Source organism: Erinaceus europaeus, chromosome 10 (assembly GCF_950295315.1).
Source record: "Erinaceus europaeus chromosome 10, mEriEur2.1, whole genome shotgun sequence".
Lineage (NCBI taxonomy): Eukaryota > Metazoa > Chordata > Mammalia > Eulipotyphla > Erinaceidae > Erinaceus > Erinaceus europaeus.
The window spans coordinates 24,041,468-24,059,957 of record NC_080171.1 but is presented as its reverse complement, the minus strand read 5'-3'; the positions used below and the strand labels follow the sequence as shown (position 1 = coordinate 24,059,957).

The following is an 18,490-nucleotide window of genomic DNA, read 5'->3' as shown; positions in this document are numbered from 1 at the left end:
AAATCAATCTTAATTTCACTGTGGCAAATAAATCCCTGCAATATTGTTCCCCTAACCCCCTCCCCCTCCAAAATCTTGAGTTTCTCTTCAGTTTCATCATAAACTCCTTATTTATAATATTCTGTTAGTACACTACGATACTAATCTGACTCATAGAGGTAATAATAAACTAGTACTGGTAGTAAGGCATGTAGGCCCAAGCAAAATAATACTTTTATTTTTTTGCCACCTGGTTATTACTGGGACTTTCTGCTTGTACTGGCCTCACTGCTCCCAATAGTCATTTCTCTCTTTTCTTTCTTAACTGGTAGAGATGGAAAGAAATAAAAGGATAGCGAGAGAGAAATAAGAAACATCTGCAGCACTGCTCTATGTTTATGAAGCTTGCAGCCTACAGGTGAGGTGGGGGTGGGGGGTATCCAGGAGACTTGGACCCAGGTCCTTGAGTATGATAAACACATGTGTTCTACTGAGTACTCCACCACCTGGCCTTGGAAAGTGACACTTAATGGATATATCTGGGATCATTTTAACACAATGTTTTCAATAGTGAACTTATTAGTTCTATAATTTTAGTTACTACCTCATCAGAGGTCACAGTGGGGATAAGAAAATCTGAGGGAAACAATTATATGGCTAAATCATATATAAACAAGTAGGAAACTAAATTTTACCCTTTACTTTCAGTATAAGAGACTATTAAGTTGTAAAGTACCTTTTAAAGCATAACTTTTAGATAAAAAAACAGATAATTTAATATCTTTCATTACTCATCAGAAATAAAGATTTATAAACTTTGATGTGTATTTTTTTTTAATATTTTTATTTATTACTGGATAGAAACAGAGAAATTGAGATGGGAGAGGGAGATAAAGAAAGAGACAGAGAGATACCTGTAGCCCTGCTTCACACTTGTGAAGTTTCCCCCAGCAGGTGGGAACCTGGGGCTTGAACAGTCTTTGTGCACTGTAATGTGTGTGCTTAACCAGGTGCACCACCTCCTCACCCCCCTAAACTTTGATGTTTATTACTAATAATTAAAATACAAAATGGAAAGCTATGCTTTTCTTGTGTCATCACATATACTGGATTATCAGAAAAGTCATGATATATTTTTGTTTTCCTACACAAAAATGTGTCATGACTTTTCTGACAACAAAAAGAATAGAGATATTAATAAGTGTTGAAGAGCTACAACAAAAAATTCTCAACAACAGTGGGTATGCAAAGCTGCCAATCTTTTTCAAAGCTGGTCTGTTATCACTAAGGCTTACTGTGTAATGTATCTTTTGTTTTATGCTTCTAGGAATTTGCCCTATAGACAGCTCTCTACAACTGTGAATGATAACACACACACACACACACACTCACACACTTGTAGTACTGTTTACCATTTGAAACAGAATAGCCTAGCAACATAAATTTCCTTCAATATAAGAGAGATTAAGTAAGACAATCTACAACATAATAGGAACACTATCCACCCATTAAAAGGAACTAGGTAAATTTATATATAAAGGATAATCATATTACAGTTTTAAGTGAGAATATTAATGAATAAATGTTTTTAACCCAAAGGAGCTATATATAAGCATACATAAACATACATATGGTACTGAGTATTGTATGTGTACATGAGTTCAAACTCACTATACTGTTGAAATTCCTTCATTACAAACTTCCTGTCTTCTTGACCTCCCTATAGTCTATGAATAATAATTCATGCGGCAGTCATGTTAACTATTTTTTGAAAAGATAGTATTAACTCATTCCCCTGCTCTGTCTCTTTCAATTACAAACCTCCTAATTACACTTAAGATACAATTCAAACGTCTAAAGGCCCACAACTCCTAGTATCATATGGCCCTCAGCTTGTGCTCAGGCTCTCCTTCCTCCCTCCCCTCCCATTTGCTACCACTCTGCCCTTAGCTCTTCTTTCCTGGCCACCAGTCTCATTCTTCTCTCAGACATTTGTATGTTTAGACACTATCACCTCATTCAAATTTCTGTTCAAATGCCACTGTATCCTGAAAAGACTACCTTAACCACCACTACTAGCAAGGAATTCCCTAGCACTCTCAATCCCTTATCCTGGTTGGTTCCTCTCTCTCTTTCTCCCCCCACCCCTCGTTACTACCAGCATTATGCTATTATTTATGCAGTATTACTCCCTCTCTCCCCAGAACCACAATAAGAGTTCCATGAGGATAAGGACTTTGCTGGTAGTGTTTGTATCTTCAGACTTCAAACTGTATATATCTAGAGGTATACAGAATACCTGGAAGGGTATAAACCAAACTACTTACTTTCCATATCAAATGTACACAATTAAAGCTGAAAATGCTGGTTAACTATTTTGTCATAGTAAGAGAATCTCAATTTGCTACTACTTGGGGTTTACTCATCAAAGAATAAAAAGTAAAATCTCATCTCTAAATAGGAACTATCAGATAACCAACAAACTAAACCAACACTTTCCAAAATTTAAGTCTTTTCCTATTATTTCATAAATCTAAATTTATAAAAATTGCTAAATATAAGTAAAGCTAAACAATTATTATGGTTGAACTACTTGAGCTTAATACTTAACATTTTCTTCTCACACGGATGACAGCTTTTTTTTCTGTTAATACATTCTAAGTTTCAAAACACAAATGCTTAATCCTGCTTTAAAATATTTAAATGTTAAGAGTGCAGATGAAATGACATTTTAATAAACTAACAGACATGTGGAAAAGTTTTCACTATATGATTTGCTGTGGTTATGAAAAGAGTATGAATGTGTCACCTATCAAAACATGGAAGCAAAACTGTCTCATCTGCTTAAAGATGTTTAAATGATGAGTTTCAATCATTTAAAAATATTTTTTATTTTGTTATCTCCAAATAACTTTATTGGGTGAGACAGTTCTAGTACTTATGGTACAGTTGTTGCCATACGGGTAACTTCACCCTATCTCCATGAGTGTTGTTGCAGAGTACTCTGACCCCCACCTTAGGTCCTTTTCCACCATCATGCATCCCAATGACCTCTTCATCCCTTTCCTCTCTTCTCCCAAGTCTTTTGCTTTGGTATCAATCCAAGTTTCACTTTGTATTTTCCCTTCCTTTCCTTTGTTCTTCAATTCCTCCTGTAAGTGAGATCATCTAGTGTTCATCCTTCCCCTTTTTTGCTTATCTCACTTAGCATGATTCCTTCAGGTATATAAAGGCCCAAGAAACTGAGAGAATAATGAACAAAACGGATCCAGAGACACATGATGGACTACTACTCAGCTGTTAAAAATGACGAAGCCATTCCCTTTGCTTTACTTATTTAAATATAACCTTTTGGATCCTAGCAAGAAAAAACACTCAGTGTTTTTTTTAATTGAAAAAAAAAAAGTATACAAATAGCTAGCACTGTCTCTGACCAATACAAGGAAGTTAATTTAATCCAACTTAATGAAGCCTCAACTTTCATGTAGTGATAGAAACACTGACAACATACACTGAGATTATTACTATTTCTTTTTAATATTTATTTATTCCCTTTTGTTGCCCTTGTTTTATTGTTGTAGTTATTGATGTCGTTGTTGTTGGATAGGATTGAGAGAAATGGAGAAAGGAGGGGAAGACAGAGAGGTGATAAAAAAGAGAAAGATAGACACCTACAGACCTGCTTCACCGCCTGTGAAGCGACTCCCCTGTAGGTGGGGAGCCAAGGGCTCGAACCAGGATCCTTCCGCCGGTTGGTCCTTGCGCTTTGCACTACGTGCACTTAACCTGCTGAGCTACTGCCCGACTCCCCCATATACTGAGATTATAGTTCTGAGTGAAAATACTGCTGCTTTGAGCAGGTATGGCATGATCAAGAACCCTAGTTTACTTTTCTCAGATGGTTTTAGTAGAGAAACTGATGAGACATTTGGCTTTCTTGGAATGAAGGAGGCAAAAGGCAGGCAGGCAGGAGGTGATATTAAGGACTGTTTACAAATGGGCAGGCAAAGATCAGGAAAGGATGCTGAAGTACTCCTGGGCTAGCCAGGTCTATTATCACTCCATAAACAACAGCATGTTTGTAAGTGTGTGTGTGCATGTGTGTGCGTATGTGTGTAGGGGCTGGGTATGTGTGACTAACAGTTACTAGAACCAAGAGTTGTCATCGTAGAAGAGTGTGAACAATGATGAAGCAGTTACTGACAATTTGCATTTAAGCAGAGAGGAAGCTGTCAGAAAGTCTTCACCTCTTTCCTGTTAGTATCTCCCATTTAAAGAGCCTAATCATATGACACGGAAGACTTAATTGATACAGACCTTAGAAACCAGTCTCCTGGACAGGCTGACTTAATAAGTCTTTCTGGTCAATAATGGCCTTTCTGGGTCAGTATCACACCACCTCATCATCTGAAGCCCTGCCTAGTCAGGGAATCCCTGGATTCCCATACAACTATGATGGGCCTACACCTCAAATGGATCCCTCTCCATCACCACTGGTCACTTCCACCAGCAACATCATCTTAAGCACTTTTGCAGGCCTTCCAAGGACCTTGCCCTCACCATAAAGCAGTGATGGTAGGGACCGATCTGGTCTCCATAGAGAGGCTAGGTCATCCTGTCCTGCCACTTAAGTTAGACGAGTCCTGAAATGAGTACAGCATGCAATGTTCGCAGATGTGGCCAGGAGCTCTGAGCTCAGACCAATAGGGACTCAGGTTTCAGATTCCTGTGCTAATATATATATATAATGTTGGTGTGCTTCTAGTTCTGCTTCTGGGATCCCTTCTGTTACATTGCTTGACGTTGTGGTCTATTTGCATGGTCATTCTGTTACATTGGTTTGGTCTCACTCCCCCTGCCTCTGGGAGATTTTGGTTTAGCCCTTGCCTTTTCGCACTTCTTCCTTCTCCCCCGCCCCCTATCCTACATACTTCCTTGGTTGCTGACTCTTCCCCAGGGGAGAAAGATGCAGGACAGAATTGTGTGGTGATTAGATTAGATTAGTTTTTTGAACCGTTCGCTCGTGAATAAAGAAAAACTGCTTCTCTGCTCAGCCGTGTGTCCCTGGTCATCTGTCTACTGCCGTGAAGCTAGCCCGGAATACTGGCACCATGAACTTTGACCGACATATATATATATCCCCTAGTTCAGGGGATATATTAATGTTAATTTTATTCAGATTTTTTTTTTCAAGAGTGGAAGTTACTTTCTGCCCTAATCCAACTTTGTTGCTCTCTTCTCTACACTGACACCATTTTCTCAGACAGTATCTTTATCCAACCTCATGCTAGCTATCAAATTCAAGCAAAAACTGCATAGTCTTAGACCCCTAGAAACACGCCTAAAATGGACTTCCTAGCCTTCTTCCAACCTAAGATCCCTAATCTCATCTGCTCTGTTCCCACTTTTGGGTTCCTGTTCATTAACCATTTTGTCTCACCTTATGTCCTGCCACCTTCCAGTCACAAAATTGCAGACACTATTATGATTCCACCCTGAATGCTCACCAATATGTCCTGGAACCTCGCCTCTTCAGAGCTCTACCCCACTAGGTAAAGACAGAAATAGACTGGGGTTATAGATCGATCTGCCAATGCCCATGTCCAGCAGAGAAGTAATTATAGAAGCTAGAACTTCTACCTTCTGCACCCCCAAAATAATTTTGATCCATACTCTCAGTGGGGAAGAAGTGATAGGAGGAAGAGGATAAGAGGGCTCTGAACTCCAGCTCCATCAGGACCCAGAGAGAGAAGAGGGGAAAGAAGACCAGTTTGATGTAGTAATAGGGTTATGCATAGGATGGAAAAGAAGACGGGGGAAGGGGCAATTATATACGAATGTAGACAGGTAGTTGTAGAAATAATAGTTAACCCAAATCTACAATATTAAATCACTAATTAAATAAAAAAAGAAAATATACATATTCTAAGGGTGGAGAATAGATGTGGAAAGGCAAATTAAGATGATCTAGCACAGCAGAACTTTATCATTAGTTTCCAAGAACTATAAATTGAAGTAAAGAGAAGTTTTACCCACCAAAATTTTTCTTGCAGATTTGGTAGGTAAGCATTATAATATAGTCAGCCCAGTCTGTCTGCTATGCACGTCTTACACCTGGATATATGTATCGGTATGAGTTCTCTGACCAACAGCAATTCAAATAAGCATCCCAAAACTGGCCTTAACTTTTCAAAAAGCTTTACAGTCAACTATTATCAAGCCTTCTGGAACTATATTACAAAGTTCTTGTCAAAAATAAGTCTCTGCAATATTCATAATATTAAAAAATTATTTTATGCTCAACAATTTTTTTGGCTTTGTATATTATCTCTCTTTTCAGCCACCAGGTTCCAGATGCTAGCATGATTCTGACCAGACTTCCCTGGACAGACAACCCCACCAATGTGTCCTGGAGCTCTGCTTCCCCAGAGCCCCACCCTACCAGGGAAAGAGAGAGGCAGGCTGGGAGTATGGATCAACCTGTCAATGCCCATGTTCAGCGGTGAAGCAATTACGGAAGGCAGAACTTCCACCTTCTGCATCCCACAATGACCTTGGGTCCATACTCCCAGAGGGATAAAGAATAGGAAAGCTATCAGGGGAGGGGATGAGATACGGAGATCTGGTGGTGTGAATTGTGTGGAGTTGTACCCCTCTTATCCTATGGTTTAGTTAATGTCTCCTTTTTTAAATAAATAAAAAACATTTTAAATTATTTTAAAACATGTTTAGTCTCTCATTTTAAGTGTCATGGTTAGTTCATATTTTATAATAAAACATAATAAAGAAGCATACAGAATTTCTAAATAAGGGAGTCGGGCTGTAGCACAGCGAGTTAAGCGCAGGTGGCGCAAAGCACAAGGACCGGCATAAGGATCCCGGTTCGAACCCCGGCTCCCCACCTGCAGGGGAGTCGCTTCACAGGCGGTGAAGCAGGTCTGCAGGTGTCTATCTTTCTCTCCTCCTCTCTGTCTTCCCCTCCTCTCTCCATTTCTCTCTGTCCTATCCAACAACAACAACAATAATAACTACAACAATAAAACAACAAGGGCAACAAAAGGGAATAAATAAAATAAATATTTAAAAAAAAAGAATTTCTAAATAAGTATGTACACATGGGAAAACATATTCAAATGCAAATGTTTTTCTGCTTGGAAAGCCAGGTCATAACAGTTGAGATAGCATAGCTCTCGTTTGCAGCTACTTAAGACTTTATTTCAAAAATGTTTTCAGGGAAAAAAAATGCTTTTTATCTACCTAGAAAGAGGACATTTATTACTATTAAATCTATTTCATATTTTATCTATTGTGACTTCTATTTTCCCAGAATTACTCTTATCTCCATGTTTTAAAACTCACCTTAACTTAGACCTCTAGTCCCTCATTATATTTTTCATATCCGCTATTCAGACAGAAAGATAATTAGTTGAAACCCACAATAAACGTCAACTCACTTATTTCTTCAACTTCACTATCACTTTTTTGAGGAAATGTTGATTTACAGGATTGGTGTCACAAGGTATATATATATACATATATATATGTATATATATATGTATATATATATTATATATTACCCTCTAATAATATATATATATAATATATATATTACCCTCTACCAAACCATTATCCTATCATATCACAGGGCTTTCCATCCCCAGCCTTAATTCTTCCGTTAATTCTCATCCCTTCCCTTTTCTCAATCCCTGAATTTGCTTCAACAGTCCACTGAGGATTCATCCTGTGTCGTACTTTGCTTTGTTTCCCCTATCCAAGTTATCAGGTATATGACCTTTTCTGTCTGGCTAATTTCACTCAATATGATTCCCTCCAATTCTATTCATATTATTGCAAAAGAGAAGATTTCATTGTTTCTTAACAGCTGCATAGTATTCTATTGTGTTCATACACCACCTACTTATCTAGGGTAGTTGGGACACTTGGGTTGTTTCCAGAGTTTACCTATTAAAAAACTGTGCTGCTGGGGTTGGGCAGTAGTGCAGCAAGTTAAGCACACAAGGTGCGAAGCGTCAAGGACCTGCATAAGGACTATTGTTCGAGCCCCCAGCTCCCCACCTTCAGGGGGGTCGCTTCACCAGTGGTGAAGCAGGTCTATAGGTGTCTATCTTTCTCTCCCCCTCTGTCTTCCCCTCATGTCTCGATTTCTCTGTTATATCCAACAACAACAATAGCAATAACAAGGGCAACAAAAAAAAAAAAAAAAAAGGGAAAATGGCCTCCAGGGGCAGTGGACTCATAGTGCAGGCTCCGAACCCTAGCAATAACCCTAGAGGTTATCTCCATCAGGAACAGCATCATAAACTCTCTTGTGGGTCTCTACAGGAACTTGCCTTCAATGCAGAACAATAGTAGGAACTCCCCCACTCTCCAAAGGAAGGCTGGGCCAACATACTCTGCCACTCAAGGAAGACTGGTCCTGAAGTGAGTGCAGCCTAGAATGTTTCTAGCTATGACTATGGAATGCAAGTTCAGACTGGCAAGGATGCAGAGGGTTGCACAAGCTCCTGTGCTAAGTATGATCTGACCCTAGGTCAGATTAGTGAGGTTTACAGTTAAAGGTATTTATATACTTTTTCCATATTTGGAAGCTACTCTCTGCCCTGATCCACCTTTCTAGTCCTATTTCCAATTCTGACACCATCATCCCAGACAATACTTTCAATCCATCTGCAAGTTAGCTATCAGGGTCAGGCAAATATCGGTAAATATACCCTTTGGAATATACCTAAAATAGACTTCCTAGCTTCTTCCAACATAAAGATCACAAATCTCATCTACTATATTCTTAAGCTTTAGGTTCCTGCTTACTAAACAATTTGTTCTGCTTTATATTTTAATGCTTTTCAGTCACCAAGTTGCATATGATACCATAACATCAACCTGACTCCCCTGGGCAAATGACCTCATCACTGTGTCCTGAATCCCCACCTTCCCAGAGCCCTACCCCACTATGGAAAGAAAGAAACAGGTTGGGGGTATGGATTGACCTGTCAACACCCATGTCCAGCAGAGAAGCAATTACAGAAGCCAGACCTTCCACCTTTTGCTTCCTATAAAGATCTTCAGTCCATACTTGCAGAGGGATAAAGAATAGGGAAGCTTCCAATGGAGGGGATAGGATACAGAACTCTGGTGGTGGACTTGTGTGGAACTGTACCCCTCTTATCCCACAATCTTGTTGATCATTATTAAATCACTAATAAAAAAAATTAAGAATAAATTTGTGAGGGAGTCGGGCTGTAGCGCAGCGAGTTAAGCACAGGTGGCACAAAGCACAAGGACCGGCATAAGGATTCCGGTTCGAACCCCGGCTCCCCACCTGCAGGGGAGGCGGTGAAGCAGGTCTGCAGGTGTCTATCTTTCTCTCCTCCTCTCTCCATTTCTCTCTGTCCTATCCAACAACGACAACAACAATAATAACTACAACAATAAAACAACAAGGGCAACAAAAGGGAATAAATAAATTAAATAAATATTAAAAAAAAGAATAAATTTGTGAATGAATAAAAAGAATATACAACTTCAGGTTCAAATTCACATTCACTGTTGTTTCAACTAAAGGTCTAATTTTCATATATTTATTTGTTTATTTAATTGATTTAAATGGAATTTTCTCCACTTTAGTAAAAGTAAACATAACTTATTGGAGACTTGTTAATTCTATGATTTAAATCTATAGTTCTTAATCTCTTTTGAGGTCTGTGACTGAGACTAGTGAAGATTCCTACCCACTCTTTAGAAAAACCAAAACTTACACATCCACTCAGTTTGCATCCTGATGTAGGAGAGAGGTATTTAAAAACTTCAGTTAAAACTTTAAACTGAAAACACTAAGCAGAACTTGGACTGGAGTTAGTGTATTGCACCAAAGTAAAAGACTATGGGGTGGGGGTGTGGAGGGGGAAAGAGTTCAGATCCTGAAACAGGATGGCAGAGGACCTAGTGGGGGTTGTATTATTATGTGGAAAACTGGGAAATGTTATACATGTACCAACTATTGTATTTACTGTCAACTGTAAAACAATAATCCCCCAATAAATAAATTAAAAAAAAAAAACACCTTTACACTTTATAAAGGCTTGGAACTCACAATGAACTACAAAAAAAGAAACACAGACTTTTAAATTAAACAAAAGTCATGGGGTCAATGAATATAATACTTTACCTAACAAAGTGCAAGGCAACACTGAGAGCTAACAGTGAATCCCTTTCACTGCTCCCAAAATCAAATGAAAAAACATAACCACAATAGTTTAAATGGACATAAGCAGAAGCGAATAGGACCCAAAGTCATTAATTTTAGATTTTGTAAGATTTTGTTATCAGTCCTAAAGAACAGGGATTACTCATAGAATTAATGCCTTACTATGATTCTAAACTAAAATCAACTTCCCCTGATTATCAACAGCAAGCTCTAGGAATTACTATGTTTTAATCTCTATCAGAAAAAGAAATTGAGAGAAAAAAAATTATGTGTCATGCAGCCTGGGGTGATGCAGCAGATAAAGTGCCGAACATACAAGAATGAGGTTCCAAGTTCCATCATATATGCAAAATATTGCTATGATTCTCTCCCAGCATCTCTCTTTCACCTCTTCTCTAACACATAAAATTACAACTAAAGTATTAAAAAAAAGTCATATAAAGTTCAATAAATTTTAAATGTAAACAAGCAAAATTTGTTATAAAGTCATCACTACCCTTTTTATACAGCTGAATGGTTTACAAAATTCTAGGGGTATAATTCCACACCATTCCCATAACCAGAGTTCTGTGTCCCCACCCCATTCCCAAGGTCACCAATATGAGTTGACTATAAATACGTATGTGTCTCTCTATATTTTTTCTTGCCCATTTTTTACAAGATTTTATATTTTTAATATTATTTGCTACAATATTAAGTATTTTCCATATCAACATAATTACATCTTTGAATAATGTTTTCTTTGGGTTGGGGAGACAGCACAATGGTTTTGCAAATAAGACTTTCATGCCTGAGGCACCTAAGTTACCAGTTTTAATCCCTAGCACCACCATCAGTCAAAGCAAAACAAGTGATGTGGTGGAAGGATGGAAGGAAGAAAAGAAGGAAGGGAGGGAGGGAGGGAGGAAGGAAAAGATTCTTTGCAAAACTGAAAACAGCTACAAAGTGTAAAGGCTAGCTGCTAGCAATTAGTTATATCCTTTAAAAAAGTAGCATCAGTAGTTTAAGTGACAAGTTCCCTAGTCTTTATGTGAGTGCTTTCTTAAAGTGTACAATTCCTTGCCCATTTTTATTCACTTTTATGGCCCTGCCTTCAGTCCATTTCTTTATTTTTTTATTACCTTTATTTATTGGATAGAGACAGCCAGAAATCGAGAGGGAAGAGGGGGAGACAGAGAGGGAGAGAGTCAGAGAGACACCTGCAGCTCTACTTCACCCATTCACTAAGCTTTCCCCTGCAGGTGGGGACTGGAGGCTCAAACCTGGGCCCTTTCACTTTGTAACATATGCATGCAACCAGGTGTGTCATCACCCACTCTCCCTTCACTTCACTTCTTTTTTTCCTCCAGGGTTATTGCTGGGCTCGGTGCCTGCACCATGAATCCACCGCTCTTAGAGGCCATTTTTCCCCCTTTTGTTGCCCTTGTTATTGTAGCCTCCTTGTGGTCATTATTATTACCATTGTTGATGTTGTTCATTGTTGGATAGGACAGAGAGAAATGGAGAGAGGAAGGGAAGACAGAGAGGGGGAGAGAAAAATAGACACCTGCAGACCTGCTTCACCGCCTGTGAAGCGACAACCCTGCATGTGGGGAGCCGGGGGCTCGAACCGGGATCCTTAATGCTGGTCCTTGCGCTTTGCTTCACGTGCGCTTAACCCACTGTGCCACTGCCCGACCCCCTCTTCACTTCACTTCTAAGTGGCACCTACAACTATGAGTACTTCTGAACATCCTTCCTTCTTCATCTTCCTTCTCAGATAAAGAAATGGTGCCTGACTTCCTCTGGTTTTCCAGATTCTCTACCCCAGCTCACCATGTTTTATTTATTTTTTTATGTATTAGTTTTTATAATTGCCAAGGTTACTGCTGGAACTTGGTGGCTGTACAACAAATCTACTGCTCCCAGTGATCATTTATTTTTCTTTCTTTTGTTGATGGAGAGTGACAAAGAGAAAGTGAGGGATTAGGGAGAGAGACGCCTGCAGCATTGCTTCAGGGCTTGTAGCCTTCCCCACCCTTTGTAGGTGGGGGAGGGGCTTAAGTCTTGGTCCTAGCATGTGTTAATACATGTGCTCTACTGGGTGCGCCACAGCCAGTCCCTCAGTTTTTAACAAATTCAGCAAAACTATACTGTGCCATCAAAATAAACCTGGTGATTCATAATTAATTTAAAATGCAACACCAATAACTGACAAACCCCACATCACTCATGGGGGTAGTGAAGTAGTCTTGTGCCATGCCTGCAAATTAAAACAACAAATGTGTAGATTTATTTGAATTCTGATGCAAAAATGTTGAAACACTATAAAAGCCAATGTTAAAACATAAGCAAACAATATTAAGTTTTCTTAATTATAGATGGTGAAACCACTGGAAGTGTAAATCTGGCTAAATGTTATTATCAAGAGTTTTATTAGAGGCTGCAGAAGATAGTATAATGGCTAGGTAAAAAGGCTTTCAGGCCTACGAGTCTGAGGTTCCAGGTTCAATCTCTAACATCATTATAAACCAGAGTTAAGCAGTGCCCTGGTCATTCTCTCTTATTTCTCTCTTTCATCAAATTTAAATAAACGAAAATTTAAAAATATTTATTTATTCTCTTTTGTTGCTCTTGTTTTATTGTTGTAGGCACTGTTGTAGTTACTGATGTCATTGTTGTTGGATAGGAAAGAGAGAATTGGAGAGAGGAGGGGAAGACAGAGAGGGGGAGGGAAAGATAGACACCTGCAAACCTGCTTCACAGCTTGTGAAGCGACTCCCCTGCAGGTGGGGAGCCGGGGGCTCGAACCTGGATCCTTAAACTGGTCCTTGCGCTTTACACCAAGTGCACTTAACCCCACTGTGCTACCACCTGACTCCCATAAATGAAATTTTTAAAAAGGCTAAGTAATCTATCTTACCAGACTGACATGAAGGTAGGAAGGAAGGAAATAAATTATTGGACCAGTGAAATAGCTCACTTGGATACTGCACTGCTTTGGCCCTTAGTATCATGCCTCTCCATCCTCATTAATCCTCCTCACTTGGAACCTATGACTTCAAGTTGTATTCCACTTGAAAACCTGAGTATATGAATTTGCTTCTCACTTCTCTCCTACCCAGTAGAGCACATAAAGTACATATATTACCATGAGCTAGGGCCAAGATTTAACCCCTCCTCCCACCTACAAACCAAAACACAAGAAGAGATAAGGCTGTTGTAGGGGAGGAGACCCCGCAAATACTTTATGCAGCAAATAATTCCAACACTTTCTGCACTGTATCCTGGCAATGTTTCTTCACTGATTCTTACTGAGAAGCCTATAACTCTCACAGAAAAGCAACTTAGTACTTACAAAGTACAGCAAAAACTAAACAGTGAAAGAGTTTTACCTTAAACCTGTTTACTTCCTTCTATAGCCTCATCGTTTTCCCTGTAGTAGAATGCCTACACAAAAGTCTGAATTGACATACAAACATTTTAAAAGAGATTTTACAGAAGCTATCAAGAGTTATTTCTTTCTGAAGTACTTTCACATGGCACTACTCAAAAATTTTAAATATGAACATGTAGGACTAGTTCTAAGCATTAATTATTCTAAGTCTTTAAAGCTACCTTCAAAATCTATAGACTTTACATTCTGAATGGTATTGTAAAAAAACAAAAACAGCGGAAGTTGGGCGGTAGCGCAGTGGGTTAAGTGCTTGTGGTGCAAAGCACAAGGACCAACACAAGGATCCTGGTTCGAGCCCCCGTCTCCCCACCTGCAGGGGAGTCGTTTCACAGGCAATGAAGCAGGTCTGTAGGTGTCTTTCTCTCTCCGTCTCCCCTCCTCTCTCCATTTCTCTCTGTCCTATCCAACCACAGCAACAACAATAACCACAACAATGATAAAACAACAAGGGCAACAAAAGGAGAAAAAATGGTCTCCAGGAGCAGTGGATTCATGGTGCAAGCACCGAGCCCCAGCAATAACCCTGGAGGAAAAAAACACACACAAAAAAAACACAGCACACAACTTGGGCTGAAGCCTGCCACCTCACTGCACAGACACTTCGGCACTATGGTCCCTTTCATTCGTGTGTGTGTGTGTGTGTGTGTGTGTGTGTGTGTGTGTGTAAAACTCACCCTAGAGTGGTGAAGCCTCTCCAATAACAAAAAATGAACAAAAAAAAAAAAAAAGTAGTAACCTGGCTACCATAGAAAAAATATTGAGGGGCTGAGTGGTGGAGCACCTGGTTGAGTGTGCATGCTACAATGCACAAGGAGACAGATTCAAGCCCCTGGTCCCCACATGAAGGGGGAAAGCTCCACAAGAGGTGAAGCAGTGCTGCAGGTGTCTGTCTTCCTCACTATCTCCCCCTTCCGCTCAATTTCTGGCTGTCACTATCTAATAAATAAATAAAGATAATAATAAAAATACATGTAAAATGAGTTTAAAGTAAGATTAAATATTCACTATTGTTTCACCACTTTTTTACAATATTTAAAATAACTTTTACGTTGGTGATACATTTTAAACCCAATTTGCCACCTACATAGTTTACAAAAGGTGTAAATATAAATGTACTTAGTATTTGAAATAAGTCTTTTTAACATGTTTATTGTATGTAGAAAATCTAGGCTATAAAATTTTTTTTAAAGATAAAAATACCTACCTAGGGGCCTTTCTACTTAGCAACAACTTCTAGTAACAAACACATTATTGGTTTCCCTAAATCTTTCTGTCTAACTGTATATACTTAATAACCTGATTTTTAAGCACTAATTAACTCTGAAACATTCACAGATCCCAGGTGTAAGATGATACTAGAGAAGGTTTGGTGACAGTTAATAATACCTCTGGGTTTTATTAGTCCTTTCCCATTAAAATAAAGAATCTAAGTAACTTAGCATGTATTTTAAAAGGGTATAAATTATTATGAAAATTTCTTAGAAATGGAAATGGCTATCATTCTAAGTATCTCTAATTTTATAAATTAACCTAGACATGACTTGAAAACTAAAACACAACTTTCCCTCATTCTTGCTTTGATTTTTTTCCAGAAATAAAAATAAACCTAGATCATTTTCAGATTAATATTCTCAAATTAAACAAAACCTCCCAAATATGCCCATAAATATCCCACATTCCAAATGTTACCTTAAACTACAGATTAAACTCCTTTTTGTCCTGTTCCATTAGCTGCCTTTTCTCAATTAGGTACTTCAGCTTTTGATATCTATTTTAATCATATTCTTCAAATCTTTCATCTTACAAGATGATAGTCAATCCTCAGTTCTCACACAAAGTTCTGTCTTTAGCCTCCTTATATTTTTTTACTGACTTCTGTCCTAGACAATGTCATTTGTTATTTCTTCAACCATTATCCTTCTGCACATTAATTCATAAATATTTCTAGCTCCAGTCACTCTGGTGAGGTCCACATGCAACTTTCTATTAATTTCCAACTGACTATTTTTTAAATGGAGGCCTCCTCTCATATTCCCCAGATCACCTTTACCAGGGCTCAAATTCATTTTTGACATCATCCTCACTTTCACCTCCTACATTCAGTATCTTCCATTACAGCACTTTCGCCTGTCTATCTGAAGCTCTTTTTTTTTTTTTAAACCTCCAGGGTTATCACTGGAAGGCTATTTTTTTTTTCCTTTTGTTGCCCTTGTTGTTTAGCATTGTTAGTACTATTGCTGTCACTGATGTCATTGTTGTTGGATAGGTCAGAGAGAAATCGAGAGAGGGGAAGACAGAGGGCGAGAGAAAGATAAGACACCCGCAGACCTGCTTCACCGCTTGTGAAGTGACTCCCCTGCAGGGGGAAAGCTGGGGGCTCGAACAGGGATCCTTGTGCTGGTCCTTGCGCTTTGTGTCGCCTGACTCCCGGTTTCTTTTTTTTTAATTACTTTTCAGTAATTTCAGCCTTCAAACCCCCAAAAATCTAGTAAAACCATGTTATTTCCTTAGCTAAAAGTTGTGATGGATCTACATTCTAAGTTCCTTGCAAGCCTTCAAGGATCTCCTTAATTAATAGCAACCTATCTTCCGTATAGGGGTGTGTGTGGTGTGTGTATGTGGGGGGGGGTGTGTGTGGGGTGGGTGTGTGGGGTGTGTGTGTGTGTGTGTGTGTGTGTGTGTGTGTTAGTGACAGAGATACAGAAAGAAACAGAGTGAAACAGAGCAAGAGACCACAGCACTGCACAGCTCTGGCTGATAGTGGTACTGGGAGCTGAACCTGGGACCATGGAGCCTCTAGTTTGAACAGATTCAAGCCTCTAGTTTGAAAAGATTTATCTCCCCAGCCCTAAATGGAATCTCTTCAATTAAGGATTTACTCTGATATATTTTAAGACTTTTAGACCCTCTAGCAAAAATCAAAATCATATGGTATGACTAAATGTACAAATTTTCAGTGCTCTGCAAATAGTACCTGACTTCTTCTAGGTGTTCATAGATATGCATACTTTTCGAGGGATCATAACATTGCTTAGTAAAGGTTTGTGGTACTGGTTTATTGCCAGGGATAGAACATGGGGCCTCTGGGACCTGAGGCATGAAAGCATCACACCACCACTGGCATTATATCCCAGGTCCTAAAATATTATGTTTAATTAATTTCTAAGCACGAATACTATTTATTAAATTATGTATGAATATGACTTTCTGTGCACTAGCCACTGGGAGTGGCATCAAGCATTTAAAATTTTACTTTTGTGTAAGAAAGAAATAGTCTTTTTGTCCTTTGAAAATTATAATAAATTATTATACAATGTTTTTGAAAATACTTGTTTCATTTGACTGTACATATACTACTACTTCTCGGTATTTATATACAGTCAGTCATTCTCTTGTCTTACTTAAATGTTCCCAAATTGATATAGATGACTGATCTAGAGAAACTCTATGTTTCCTTGTAGATCTAATATCTTGGATATCAACTTAATGTTTTATTAATTAAAATTATGGCATGTGTCTACCACTTATTATTTGTGAGAATGTGGTGCATCACTTAATAGTTGGCACTTTCGTTTCCTCATCTGTAAAATGGTGGTTAAAAAAATTCCTATTTTTCTTAGCTATTATGAAAATTGAGACAGTTTGACTAAAAATTCTGGGGTGGGCAGCTGGTGGCACACCTGGTGGAGCACACATGTTACAATGTGCAAGGACTGGGGTTCAAGCCCCTGCAGGGGGAAAGCTTTGCAAGTGGTGAAGCAATGTTGCAGGTGTCTGTCTCTTTCCCTCTCTACCTCCCCCTCCCCTCTCCATTTCTGGCTGTCCCTATTTATATAAATAAAGACAATAAAATAAAAAATAAAAATTCTGGAGTTACTTAATAAAATTTACTAAACTATAAAGTTTCAAAAAGTGAATTTTGTGGTTTGCTATTCCTAGCTTAATAAAAATATTAAATGAGAGTGAAAAAAGTTAATGGCATGTGAATAGATTGCTTTTCATGTGAATCATAATACAAAGCACTGAGGAGACATGAATAACATACACACAAGTATAATGCCACTAAGAAAGACATTAAAAGCCATTAACAAAGCACATCTGTGACTAATCATTCTATTGCTAACTCATTCTGCTTGGTGAAAGGATTTAAACAGTGGCTCCTAATGAGTCCCCCCTTTTCCTCCCCCCCCACATACACACAGTGAGTCAAGTACTACCTTAACTATTGTTTTCAGTGAAGTTAGTCATTGACAGTTGTGGAAAATGTACACGTTATTCAACTACTATTATACTGGCTACCACTTAAACTGAACTAACCATGAGATCTACACACCTGACTCTCCCTTTATAAGTAAATTTAAGTAATCCTACAGCAACCCCTTGAGGTAGGTATTATCATCATCCCTTTTTAAAAAATGAAACTGAAGCCAAAAGGTAATAATAACTTGGTCAAGTCTATTCGGCTAGTAAAGAATGAGACTATTCCACTTAACTGTTTTTAACATTCAAGTACACGTTTACTCCTAAAAATTTTCCACAGAAGTTAACTTGATTCATATAAATTATATATTAGAATATTTTATTTTTGTAGCCCCTTATGTTACATGCTCTCTTCCTACTAAAGACAGGTAGTTTGAGGGATCAGGCGGTGGGACAACCCACAGGGTGCACACTGTTACCGCCTGCAAGGATCCCTTACAAGCCCCCAGTCCCCAAGTGCAGTGAAGTAATGCTGCAGAGATCTCTCTCTTCCTCTCTAACAAAACAAAACAAAACCTTAAATGTTTTTTGCGAACATGCAGCCACCATTATTGCAAAAGACAAAAGAAAAAATGCTGTCTTCTCACATG

General features: G+C 38.6%; 1 protein-coding gene across 5 annotated transcripts in view; it reads right to left on the bottom strand.

Annotated features, from left to right (window-relative positions):
• BRD10 (bromodomain containing 10) overlaps window positions 1-18,490 on the bottom strand; it is a 105,583-nt gene that overhangs the window by 85,187 nt on the left and 1,906 nt on the right. The window lies entirely within an intron of this gene.